This window comes from Rhinoderma darwinii, chromosome 3, assembly GCF_050947455.1.
Source record: "Rhinoderma darwinii isolate aRhiDar2 chromosome 3, aRhiDar2.hap1, whole genome shotgun sequence".
In the NCBI taxonomy this organism is placed as follows: Eukaryota; Metazoa; Chordata; class Amphibia; order Anura; family Rhinodermatidae; genus Rhinoderma; species Rhinoderma darwinii.
In genome coordinates this window covers 368595777-368609515 of record NC_134689.1, presented here as the reverse complement: position 1 = coordinate 368609515, position 13739 = coordinate 368595777, and the positions used below count along the sequence as shown (strand labels likewise).

The 13739-nt window shown below is 41.5% G+C and overlaps 1 long non-coding RNA gene across 10 annotated transcripts in view; it reads left to right on the top strand.

Annotated features, from left to right (window-relative positions):
- The window catches only part of LOC142749986 (uncharacterized), a 239287-nt gene that overhangs the window by 115022 nt on the left and 110526 nt on the right, over positions 1 to 13739 (top strand). For all 10 annotated transcript variants that reach the window (XR_012882539.1, XR_012882543.1, XR_012882544.1 and 7 more), the window contains one exon: positions 3713 to 3786. This is a non-coding gene — a long non-coding RNA (uncharacterized LOC142749986). The remainder of the gene's footprint in view (positions 1 to 3712; positions 3787 to 13739) is intronic.

Here is a 13739-nt window from a genome sequence, read left to right as displayed (position 1 = left end):
AACAATGAGGGCATTGTGACTTAGTTGGAGATGTGGTATTAAAATGGGCATTGTGTTTGGGAATGTGGTAGTTGTCATGAGAGCATTTTGTTTGTCTTGGGGCATTATTAAGAGGCAATAAGTGAATTGTGGTTGCCATGGTTGTATTCCGAATGGCTAAGAGGGCATGGAGAGTAATGTGGCTGTCATTGAGGGACTTGTGGCTGTAATAGAGATATTGTGGCTGGGATAAGGGACATTGTGGATGTCATGTGGCATAGTGGCTCTCATGAGTGCATTGTTGCATGAATGGGAGCCATTTTGGCTGGTATTTGGCTATTTGGAAAAGACATATAGCCGGTGTCATGTGGACATTGTAACTGTCCTCGCGGAATTGCAATTAGCATTGAAGGCATTGTTGCTGTCATTAGATGGCATTGTGACTTAGTTGGAGATGTGGTATTAAAATGGGCATTATGTTTGGGAAAGTGGTAGTTGTCATAAAATCATTTTGTTTGTCTTGGGGCATTATGGTTCTCTTAAGAGGCAGTAAGTGAATTGTGGTTGTCATGGTTGTATTCCGAATGGCTAAGGGGGCATTAAGGATAATGTGGCTGGCATTGTGGGACACCTAAGGGGACATTAAGGATAATGTGGCTGGCATTGTGGGACTTGTGGCTGTAATAGAGCTATTGTAGCTGGGATAAGGGACATTGTGGATGTCATGGGGGCATAGTGGCTCTTATGAGTGCATTGTTGCTTGAATGGGAGCCATTGTGGCTGGTATTTGGCTATTTGGATAAGATATATAGTGGGTGTTCTGTGGGCATTGCTTCTTGCATTAGGGGTATTGTGCGTAGAATGGGGGCAATCTAGTTGGAATAGGGCTATTAATGGCATTGTGAAAGGCATGGAGGGCATTGTGCCATTTCTTCATTTTCGTTGGCAAAAGGGAAATTGAGAACATTGTAGCTGTAATTGAGATATTGTGGCTGGGCTCAGGGACAGTGTGGCAGACATGTGGGCATAATGGCTCCAGAGGAACACTGTGGCTGGCACTTGGGCATTGCTGCCATAGGAGGAATTGTGGTTGACATAGGGACTTTGTAGTTGTCATGGGAACATTGAGGTATGCAAAAAAGGCATGCATGCCATTGTGGCTGATATGGAGTGCAATGTGGCGTTTGTGGTGGCATTGATGCTGGCATAGATAGAATTGAGGGCTTTCTGGTTGTTCGATAAATTTGTAATTGGCACTTAGGGCATTGTGGCTCGCATATGAGTAATTTGGGGATAGTGGCTGTCATGGGGGGGCATTGTGGATTTTAGGTAAGCATTATGTCTGGTAAAGTGGACAATGAGGACATAGTGGTTGTCATGCGGCATTTTAGTTGTCCTAGTTCTATTGATGTTGGCTTAGGGAGCATTGAGGACAATATGGCTGGCATTGAGAGCATTAGATTATCATGGAGCATAGTGGCTGGGATAAGGGACATTGTGGACCTTGCAGATGTCATGGCTGCATTTTGACTGGGAAATGGGACATTGTTGATTTCATGGGGGCAATTTAGCTGCCATTTAGAGCACAGTGGCTGGCATGGAGGACAATTTACGATCATGGGGGCATTGGGGCTGGCATAAGAGGCATTGGCAGCACTGTGTCTGCGCTAAAGTACATTGTGGCTCGCATAGTGGCATTGTGGCTCCTGGCATAATGACTGTCATGGGGCATTGTAGTTGTCATAGGGCTATTGAAGCCATTGTGGCTGTCATGGTTGTATTGCAGTTAACTTAGGCGGCATTGAGAGCAATGTGGTTTGGATAAGGGGCATTGTGAAAGGAATAAGGGACACTGGACTTTGTATCTGTCATGGGGACATTTTAGCTGCCATATGGGATATTGGTTAGAAGCATTATGGCTGTCACGTGGTATTGGATGTAATGGGGGCTTTGTGGTTGGCTGGCAGGGAGGAAGTTGTGGCTAACATTGAGGATATTATGACTGGGATATGGGACATAGCGAGTGTCATGAGGATATTGTGGCTTGCAGGTGTAATTATGGCTGGCACGGGGACTTGTGTCTGTCATGTCTTGGTTAGCAAAGGAGAAAGTGAGTTCATTGTGGCTTTAATAAAGGCATAGTGGCTTGCAAAGGAGCATTGACATTTGGTGCTTTCCATTTTGGCCTTCAGGCTGGCATAAGGGGCATTGACAGCAATGTTGCATGGATAAAGTACATTGTGGTCGCATGATTGTTGATTTTCTGGTGGCTTTGTGGCTGTCATGGAAGGCATTTGACTGTCATAGTGGCATTGTGTCCCTTATAAATGACATTGTGGGTTTCATGAGGGCATAGTCACTCTTATAGGAGCATTATTGCCAGCATTGGGCATTGTAAATACCTTGGTGTCATTGAGCGCAATGTCATTGTCATTGGCGCATTGTGCCTTACATGGGAGCTTTGTGGCTGTCATGTGGTTAATTGTAGTTTGCATATAGATACTGAGGCCATTGTGTGTTGAATAAAGGACATTTGGGTGGTCATTGTAGCTTGGATAAGGGGTATCACCGGCATTGCTGCTGGGATAAAGTACACTGTAGCTGGCATGGGGACTTTGTGGCTGGCATAGTGGCCACTGCCAGCGTGGTTTCTGCCATTAAGGCATTTTTGTGGAGATAACGTAGATTGCGTGTGTCATGGGATCAATGGGGGTGTCATGGGGTTTTAGTGACTTAGGAGACCATGTAAATGACATGGGGCATAATGTGGCTATTATAAGAACCTTGTGGCTGGCATGGCGCATTGTAGCTGGAATAAGGTACATTGTGGGTGTTGTGAGTGCATTGTGGCTAACCTGAAAAGCATTGTGGCTTTTTTTAAGGTCTTGTAGCTGGCACGGCAGGCACTACGGTTGTCATGTGGGAATTTTGGTTGGCTTAGCAGGTATTGAAGGCATGGTGATTTGCATAGGGGGCATTGATGACTTTGTGGCTGTCATTGGTGCCATTTAGATGTGGTGGGACAATGTAGCTGTCATAGGTGCATTTTGGCTGTCATTGGAAAATTGTGACTGTCGTGGCTTTTTGATTTAGGGTTTGCGTGGACGATGTTTCTTTTTTTACTATGAGTGGCACAGTATAGTTGATGTGTCTAATTTTCTTTGCCTCTCTAGTGATTTGGCCACAAGTTGCAAGTCAGCATCTAGCTATTTTCGCTACTAGTTATATCACTTTGTGTCTTAACCTGGCGCATGTGAGGTCTTTGTTGAATGTGTGATATTCTTCATGATGACTGATAATAGCTATATTGTGTCCTCTCTAGGTCACATTTAGGCCCATGTCATATATGAGTTGTAAATGGTCCACTGAATAGATTGTAGAATGGTTTTCTGTTTTATACAGATGTGGAGTAGAGTGCTATTTCTTCTAGACATCTGATCTTTGATGTGATTGGTGACTAATTTTGGGGTTGTGATCAGAGTTGATTATATCCTACTTATAGCTTCTAGTCAAGATGGGGTGGTTTGTGCATACTCTTGGATAGGAAGACTTGAGGTTGGATCTCTAATTTGGCTCCTCAGAATGTATCACAGAAAGGGTTTAATTGGCCCTTAAAATATTTGGGGGTTTCATTAGAAACTAGGCACACTAAAATCTCTTTACTGTTTCCAATACATCTATAGCATATACCAGGAATGTATTATCACACCTCTTTCTTGATTTTTTTTTCTAGGTTTCTATTTGAAAGTGAAGAGAAGCAAGATATGGAATCCTCCAGGCAGCGGCAATAGAGGAATCAAATGACTGGTAATTAATATTATTATTAATTACTGATAATTATCAGGCTATTTTCTAGCTCTGGACTTTCAGAGGTGTGGTAATACCTTCCCGGTATATAAGGATATATGTCTAGTAGTACATATATTGGCTATAGATATTTAAGGGCATTGTAAATGCCTTTGTGTTCTACACATGGGTGCACTGCATTTACATTACAACATACACATTCATCACCATCTCCACTTCCCCAATGGGAAATTTTTGGCTGGTATGGAGGGTATTGTGGCTGGCATAGGGAGAATTGAGGGCATAGGGTCTGTCCTCGCGGAATTGTAATTAGCATTGAAGACATTGTTGCTGTAATACGATGCATTCCGTGATTGTTGTTGTCAGAGGACATTGTGGCTTTTATGGTAACATCGTGACTGGGAATTAGGGATAGTGTGGCTGTCATGAGGACATTGTGACTTTTTTGGAGGCATTGTGATATTTGTGTTGGGATTGTGACTGGTAAAGTGAACAATGAGGGCATTGTGACTTAGTTGGAGATGTGGTATTAAAATGGGCATTGTGTTTGGGAATGTGGTAGTTGTCATGAGAGCATTTTGTTTGTCTTGGGGCATTATTAAGAGGCAATAAGTGAATTGTGGTTGCCATGGTTGTATTCCGAATGGCTAAGAGGGCATGGAGAGTAATGTGGCTGGGATAATGGACATTGTGGATGTCATGTGGCATAGTGGCTCTGATGAGTGCATTGTTACATGAATGCGAGCCATTTTGGCTGGTATTTGGCTATTTGGATAAGACATATAGCCGGTGTTATGTGGACATTGTAACTGTCCTCGCAGAATTGTAATTAGCATTGAAGGCATTGTTGCTGTCATTAGATGGCATTGTGACTTAGTTGGAGATGTGGTATTAAAATGGGCATTCTGTTTGGGAAAGTGGTAGTTGTCATGAAATAATTTTGTTTGTCTTGGGGCATTATGGTTCTCTTAAGAGGCAATAAGTGAATTGTGGTTGTCATGGTTGTATTCCGAATGGCTAAGGGGGCATTAAGGATAATGTGGCTGGCATTGTGGGACGGCTAAGGGGGCATTAAGGATAATGTGGCTGGCATTGTGGGACTTGTGGCTGTAATAGAGCTATTGTAGCTGGGATAAGGGACATTGTGGATGTCATGGGGGCATAGTGGCTCTTATGAGTGCATTGTTGCTTGAATGGGAGCCATTGTGGCTGGTATTTGGCTATTTGGATAAGATATATAGTGGGTGTTCTGTGGGCATTGCTTCTTGCATTAGGGGCATTGTGCGTAGAATGGGGGCAATGTAGTTGGAATAGGGCTATTAATGGCATTGTGAAAGGCATGGAGGGCATTGTGCCATTTCTTCATTTTCGTTGGCAAAAGGGGAATTGAGAACATTGTGGCTGTAATGGAGATATTGTGCCTGGGCTCAGGGACAGTGTGGCAGACATGTGGGCATAATGGCTCCAGAGGACTACTGTGGCTGGCACGTGGGCATTGCTGCCATAGGAGGAATTGTGGTTGACATAGGGACTTTGTAGTTGTCATGGGAGCATTGAGGTATGCAAAAAAGGCATTCAGGCCATTGTGGCTGATATGGAGTGCAATGTGGCGTTTGTGGTGGCATTGATGCTGACATAGATAGAATTGAGGGATTTCTGGTTGTTCGATAAATTTCTAATTGGCACTTAGGGCATTGTGGCTCGCATATGAGTAATTTGGGGATAGTGGCTGTCATGGGGGGGAATTGTGGATTTTAGGTAAGCATTGTGTCTGGTAAAGTAGACAATGAGGACATAGTGGTTGTCATGGGGCATTTTAGTTGTCCTGGTTCTATTGATGTTGGCTTAGGGAGCATTGAGGACAATATGGCTGGCATTGAGAGCATTAGATTATCATTGAGCATAGTGGCTGGGGGGGGCGTGGCTTGGCTGTCGATCCTAATGGCTGCGTGAGTACTGAGCTCCGGCACCATCTCCACTTTACAAGCGTCGCAAGCCTCATAAACAGACCCGCCACTTACCGACAGCAGCAGCACGGGACACAGCATCATCCAGGATGCCGAGGAGAAAAAGACCGGTGACGAGACCAGCTCGGCTCACCGACTTCTACCCCTCCCGCCTTGTGGAGGAAAGACAAGATGGCGGAGAGGCACGCTCGCAGAGAGGATCTCTTACCTCAGAGCCTGCAGCTCTGTCACCCACAAAACCTTCCCTAGAAGGACGTGAACACAGGAGAAGTGCCTCGGTACCGGGACTGAGTCCAGCATCTATAAAATCACTGGAGGAGACCGCGGCACGCAGTAGGAGATTTACAGCAGAAACACGTGGGAGTCTGCAGGCACCTACAGCCCCAGGCACTGCATCCTCCTCGCAGACATCTCTAGGTTCAAAGAGCCCAGAGCGGCAGAGACAACGCAGGACCTCAAGAGATGAAACCAGCGATCAGGTAGGGGTTGTAGACCAGTATGAACCCCCTGTTGTGGAATTGGGAGTGGAAATGTGTGGTCTGCCCTCATCAGACACCCCTGTCACTGAAATGGCTATGAAAGTAATGCTACAAGCTCTGAGTACCTCACTTCAGGCTGGTTTTGCTAAAATGCTTCACCCCTTATCTGTAGCAGTGCAAGATGTGGAACAAAGAGTACATCATACGGAGACTAAGTTAAGCGAGTTTGTTACCTCACACAACGAATTAATTGATGCCCACTATGAGCTAGAAGACGAAGTCTTGCAGATGAAGGCAAAAATGGCAGATCTAGAAGACAGATCCCGTAGAAACAACATAAAATTAAGAGGGATCCCAGAAGATGTTGGCTCTAAAGACCTTCTCATATTTGTTCAAGATTTTATTAAAGCCATGTTACCAGAGTGCTCGCCAAGAGATGTGATCATAGACCGTGTACACAGACTCCCGAAGCCTAGCAACCTGACGGATGAGTCTCCGCGTGATGTGATAGCACGCATCCACTTCTATCACATAAAGGAGCAGTGGATGTTGTCTCTCAAAAATAAAGATGCGATCCCATCCCCATACAAAAAGATAGCCGTTTTTGCAGACCTATCAGCGACCACACTGCAGCTCAGAAGACAACTGACTCCAATTACAAGTGCTCTGCGAGACAAGCAGATTTTATACCGTTGGGGCTTTCCGGTCCGACTGTTGATTCATCGTAATGGCTCCCTCCACATAATCCGTAATCTACATGAAGGAGTGGCCATATTGAAAACATGGAACATTCAGGTTATTTTTCAAGACCAACCTCCTACTCGCCCTCCTGCAAGAATGAAAGACGACTGGCGGCAAACTATGCATCGCAAGCAAAGGAAACGCTGAAGGGACACTTCTTCACTTTATGTCTTATTATATATATCCACGTTGGATATGATAGAAAGAAGTTCGACGACTGACCTTTATGGAGGCCTAACTACATAGGTGCGGTAGTGGCTATTGGGATTTGACTTCAAGCTGACTGAGTTTTTCTTCCCCCCCAAAGAGCGGAACAGCAAGATCTGTCCCGATGTTCTACAGTTTTTTCTGTCTATTATGTATGTTCTGTGTTTTTATTATTTTTATTTCAGCAGCAAGTATGACAAGACTACAAATCAGCAGACAGGCTTATATAATATTATTTACTATACTGAGGGGATAGGTAGAGATATAGAGGAATCTGAAGTAGGAAAACTGTCATCTGATATTTTACATATTACAAAATGGCTTTGAAGTTAGCGTCTATGAATGTTAATGGCCTCAATAGCCCTCATAAAAGGGCCCATATGTGGAGAGAATCACAATCGCTAGCCTGTGATGTTTTCTGTATACAGGAGACGCACCTTCTGGCTAAAGATGCGACTCGAATACATCATCAGGCTTTTCCACATATATTTCAGTCACACTTTGATAGTAAGTCAAGAGGGGTATTGATTGCAGTGAGAAACACGGTGTCGTTCCAAATGATCCACAACCACATTGATACACAAGGAAGATTTATTATCCTATCTTGCATAATTAATAATGTTACGTATACCCTGGTGAATGTATATGCACCCAATAGACATCAAAGTCGCTTCTTCCATAAAATATTTAGGCTTATAAACAAATTCAGACAGGGGAAAATAATTATGTGCGGAGACTTTAATTCTATAATAGACACCTCCTTAGATAGATCGAACCCAATAAGACAGTCAAAGTCACAGCTGGGAGACCTGCTTTGGCAACATGAACTTTATGATGTATGGAGGGCACAACACAGCACAGAAAGAGACTACTCTTATTATTCCTCAGTCCACAATAGCTACTCCCGCATTGATCTATTTGTCATAGAGAAAGAATTGCTCTTCAATGCAAAGAGCACAAATATTGAGGTCATAAAATGGTCAGACCATGCAGCAATCACTTTGACATTGGCAGATAAAAACACGAGTACTCCAACATACATTTGGAGGTGTAACCCCTTTCTATTATCCCATTCAGATCATAAGCAAGTAGTGACAAAGGAACTCAGAGAGTACTTCCATAACAATGATACCCCACAAATTAACGACTTCACTCTATGGAATGCTCATAAAGCATTCATTAGAGGAACTCTAATCCGACTAGGCCATAAAGTAAAGAAACAAAGGATGGAAGCCATTTCCTCTATCACATCCGAAATTCATAAATTGGAATCACTTAAAGGGGTTGTCCCAAGTTGAAATTTTTTTTTTTATACATTCTAAGCAGGAAATGAATTTTAAAACATTTGGTGTTAAAAAAAATTTAAAATTCATTTCCTAAGTGCCTTTTTTTTACACTTGATAACTCAGCAAGTGCTGGTTATCTTTTCTAAAAAGGGGCGTGAGCGGCTCGATGTCAATCAAGCCGCTCCGCTCTGCAGTGTGCGCGCTCCCGATGTTGCTAGATACTGTAGTTCTAGCAACATCGGGAGAATGTTCGTCTCAAGCGGGCATGGTAAGCCCGATTGAGACGAACTTACCGTGAATGTACTGTACACTACACTACACTACACTCACCCCGTTTCGGCAAGCCACTTTTCCCTCCCCCACCCTGTCACTACATTTTTGTACCCGCTGCATCGGTGCTGCATCAGCACCCGGCGAACAACTAAAAATATATAAAATAAAATAATAATCACCTAAGACGTTCTAACGGCGCTCTGAACGGTCCCGTCACTTGCCATCTTCCTTCTTCTTGGCGCCGCTCGCATTCATAGTAACAATGCGTTGTGGCGCAGATGACGTAATCATATCAGGCCCACGTGATTACTTCATCTGCGCCCACCGCTCTGTTATTGTGAATGGGAGAAGAAAAGTGACGGGACCGTTCAGCTCTTCGTGGGAACGTCTTAGGTGAGTTTATTTTTGTATGTATGTTGTTATGTATGTTGGTATGTATGTATGTATGTATGTGTGTATGTATGTATATGTTTTCTTGTATGTATGTTGTCATGTTTGTATGTGTATATGTGCATGTATGTGTATATGTGCATGTATGTTTTCATGTATGTATGTTTGCATGTATGTATGTTTGCTTGTATGTATGTTTGCTTGTATGTATGTTTGCTTGTATGTATGTTTGCTTGTATGTATGTTTGCTTGTATGTATGTTTGCTTGTATGTATGTTTGCATATTTGTATGTGTATATGTGCATGTATGTGTATATGTGCATGTATTTTTGCTTGTATGTATGTTTGCTTGTATGTATGTATGTATGCTTGCTTGTATGTATGTATGTATGCTTGCTTGTATGTATGTATGTATGTTTGTATGTTTGCTTGTATGTATGTTTGCTTGTATGTATGTATGTTTGCTTGTATGTATGTTTGCTTGTATGTATGTTTGCTTGTATGTATGTTTGCTTGTATGTATGTTTGCTTGTAGGTATGTATGTTTGCTTGTATGTATGTATGTATGTTTGCATGTATGTATGTTTGCTTGTATGTATGTTTGCTTGTATGTATGTTTGCTTGTATGTATGTTTTCATGTATGTATGTTTGCATGTATGTATGTTTGCTTGTATGTATGTTTGCTTGTATGTATGTTTGCTTGTATGTATGTTTGCATATTTGTATGTGTATATGTGCATGTATGTGTATATGTGCATGTATTTTTGCTTGTATGTATGTTTGCTTGTATGTATGTATGTATGCTTGCTTGTATGTATGTATGTATGTATGTATGCTTGCTTGTATGTATGTATGTATGTTTGTATGTTTGCTTGTATGTATGTTTGCTTGTATGTATGTTTGCTTGTATGTATGTTTGCTTGTATGTATGTTTGCTTGTAGGTATGTATGTTTGCTTGTATGTATGTATGTATGTTTGCATGTATGTATGTTTGCATGTATGTATGTTTGCTTGTATGTATGTTTGCTTGTATGTATGTTTGCTTGTATGTATGTTTGCATGTATGTATGTTTGCATATACGTATGTTTGCTTGTATGTATGTTTGCTTGTATGTATGTATGTATGTATGTTTGCATGTTTGTATGTGTATATGTGCATGTATGTGTATATGTGCATGTATGTTTGCTTGTATGTATGTTTGCTTGTATGTATGTATGTATGTATGTATGTATGTATGTTTGCTTGCTTGTATGTATGTATGTTTGCATGTATGTATGTTTGCTTGTATGTTTGCTTGTATGTATATTTGCTTGTATGTATGTATGTATGTATGTGCATGTATGTGTATATGTGCATGTATGTTTGCATGTATGTATGTTTTCATGTATGTATGTTTTCATGTATGTATGTTTGCATGTATGTATGTTTTCTTGTATGTATGTTTTCTTGTATGTATGTTGTCATGTTTGTGTTTTCATGTATGTGTTTTCATGTATGTATGTTGTCATGTTTGTATGTGTATATGTGCATGTATGTTTGCATGTATGTATGTTTTCATGTATGTATGTTTGCATGTATGTATGTATGTTGTCATGTTTGTATGTGTGTATGTTTTCATGTATGTGTTTTCATGTAGGTATGTTTGCATGTATGTATGTTTGTATGTATGTTTTCATGTATGTATGTTGTCATGTTTGTATGTGTATACGTGCATGTATGTTTGCATGTATGTATGTATGTTTGTTTGTATATATGTCTGTATGGCCATGTATGATACTGTCTGCTGGCACCCTGTATCTAAGCCAACTTTGCCGCAGGCTTCTATACATGGTATAACAGTCAGTATCACACATGAAAGTGAAAGTAAGCCTACGACATGTTTTATTTCATTTTTTTTTTTATATTTTTGATTTTTTACAGGTTTGGTGTTTGGACTACGTCGGTTTCGAGGACTACTTAGATGACGCTTTTTTTTTCATCAATAAAATGGTTAATGAGGGTTGTGTTGGGGGTGCTTTATTTCAATAAAATATTTTATCTATATCTTTGTCTTTTCTTTTCAAGTTTTATTACTATCACTTTAGTAATGGCCGCTGTCTGAGTGACAAGGTCCATTACTAAGGGGAGGCTTAGTGTTAGCCGGTACAGAGGCTAACACTAAACACCATTATTACCCCGGTACCCACCACCACCAGGGGTGCCGGGAAGAGCTGGGTACGATCCAGTACCCGACCATCTGTTGTGATGGTCGGGTACTGGGGCGGCCGCAGGCTGGTATTATGAGGCTGGGAAGGGCCAAAAACAGTGGACCTTCCCACCCTTGTAATGCTAGGCTGCTGCTGCTGTGTTGTATCTGGCTGGTTATAAAAATGGGGGGGACCCCACGTCATTTTTTTTTATTATTTATTTATTATTTTTATTAAAAAGACATGGGGTTCCACCCAATTTATCATAACCAGCCACATACAACACAGTGTTATTAGCCTGGGAATGTACTAAACCAGTGGCCCCTCCCACCCGTGTAATGCCAGACTGCTGCGGCCTTGTATATGGCTGGTTATTAAAAATGTGGGGGACCCAACGTCTATTGTTAAATTTTACAAAAAAACGACGTGGGGGTCCCCCCCATTTTTATAACCAGCCCGATACAACACAGCAGCAGCAGCCTAGCATTACAAGGGTGGGAAGGTCCACTGTTTTTGGCCCTTCCCAGCCTCATAATACCAGCCTACGGCCGCCCCAGTACCCGACCATCACAACAGATGGTCGGGTACTGGATCGTACCAAGCTCTTCCCGGCACCCCTGGTGGTGGTGGGTACCGGGGTAATAATGGGTGGTTAGTGCTAGCCTCTGCACTGGCTAACACTAAGTACCGCCTTAATAATGGACGCTGTCAATCAGCCAACTGTCATTATCTAGGCACTAATAAAGTTTGAAAAAAAACACAAAGACAATTTTTTTTTATTGAAATAAGAAATCCCCAACAAAACCCTCGTTAACCATTTTATTAAAATGTGAAAAAACGTAGATCTACGCAGTAGTCCAACGAATCGAAAGACGTAGTCCAATCGGTACATCAAAATCTGCAACAACATTAAAAAAAAGTTAGCAATGTGAACAATACCGATACTTATACTCACCTACACACACACAAACAACCACACACAAACATATACACAAACACATATAAACACACACCCATATATTACACAAACACACACATACACATATACACACACACATATACACACACACATATACACACACATACACACACACATATACACACACACATATATACAAAAACACACACACATATACACAAACACACACGTATACAAAAACACACACAAACATATACACACAAACCTATACACATATGCACAAACACACCCATATATACACAAACACACACACACATATACACACACACATATGCATACATATGCACAAACACACCCATATATACACAAACACACACATATACACACACATATACATATACAAAAACACACAAACATATACACACAAACATATGCACAAACACACCCACATACACAAACACACACACACATAAACACACACACAAACATATACACAAACACATATACACACAAACATATACACAAACACATGTACACAAACAAACCCACATATACACAAACATATACATATATACACAAACACACCCATATATACACACACACACATATACACAAACACACCCATATATACACAAACACACACACATAAACACACCAAAAAAGCACACACACATATACACACAAACATATACACACAAACATATGTACACAAACACACCCATATATACACAAACACATACACAAACCCACACATATACAAAAACACACACACACACAAACATATACACAAACACACCCATATATACACACACACAAATATACACAAACACAAAAATATACACAAACATATACACACAAATACACCCATATATACACTCACACATAAACACACACACATATACACAAACACACCCATATATACACAAACACAGACACACACACACACACACACTTACCTTTAGCGGAGCGCAGACTTCTCGCGACGGGTGCCTTCCACTTCATCTCCTTGCATCTCCTGCGCATGCGCCGAGATGCGCGTTCATGAGTAAATGACATCCTCTGCTCCGGACGCAGAGGATGTCATTACGCATGCGCGGCCACCGCTAAAGGTAAATAGCGGTGGCCGGGAACCTAGGCAACGAGCAGGATACAAAGAGGGACCGACCGCAACTTCAATCAACGATATCAAGAAAACGACATCGCTGGACGACGGACAGGTAATTAGAATTCTTCTTATTTTTACATGGGGGAGCTAACTAGCACCATTTATCAACTTGGGACAACCCCTTTAACAAAACCAAACCGACTCCACAACAAGCGAAAAGCCTTATTACCCTAAGACAACAACTTAGATATAACTTACTTTCTGAATATGAAAAGAACCTACAAAAAACAAAAGCTAGGTATTATTCACAGAATAATAAAGCAGGTAAACTGTTAGCATCTAGGCTTAAATCACAATATCAGAAGTCTAGGATTCCATTCTTGATAGATCCCCAGAC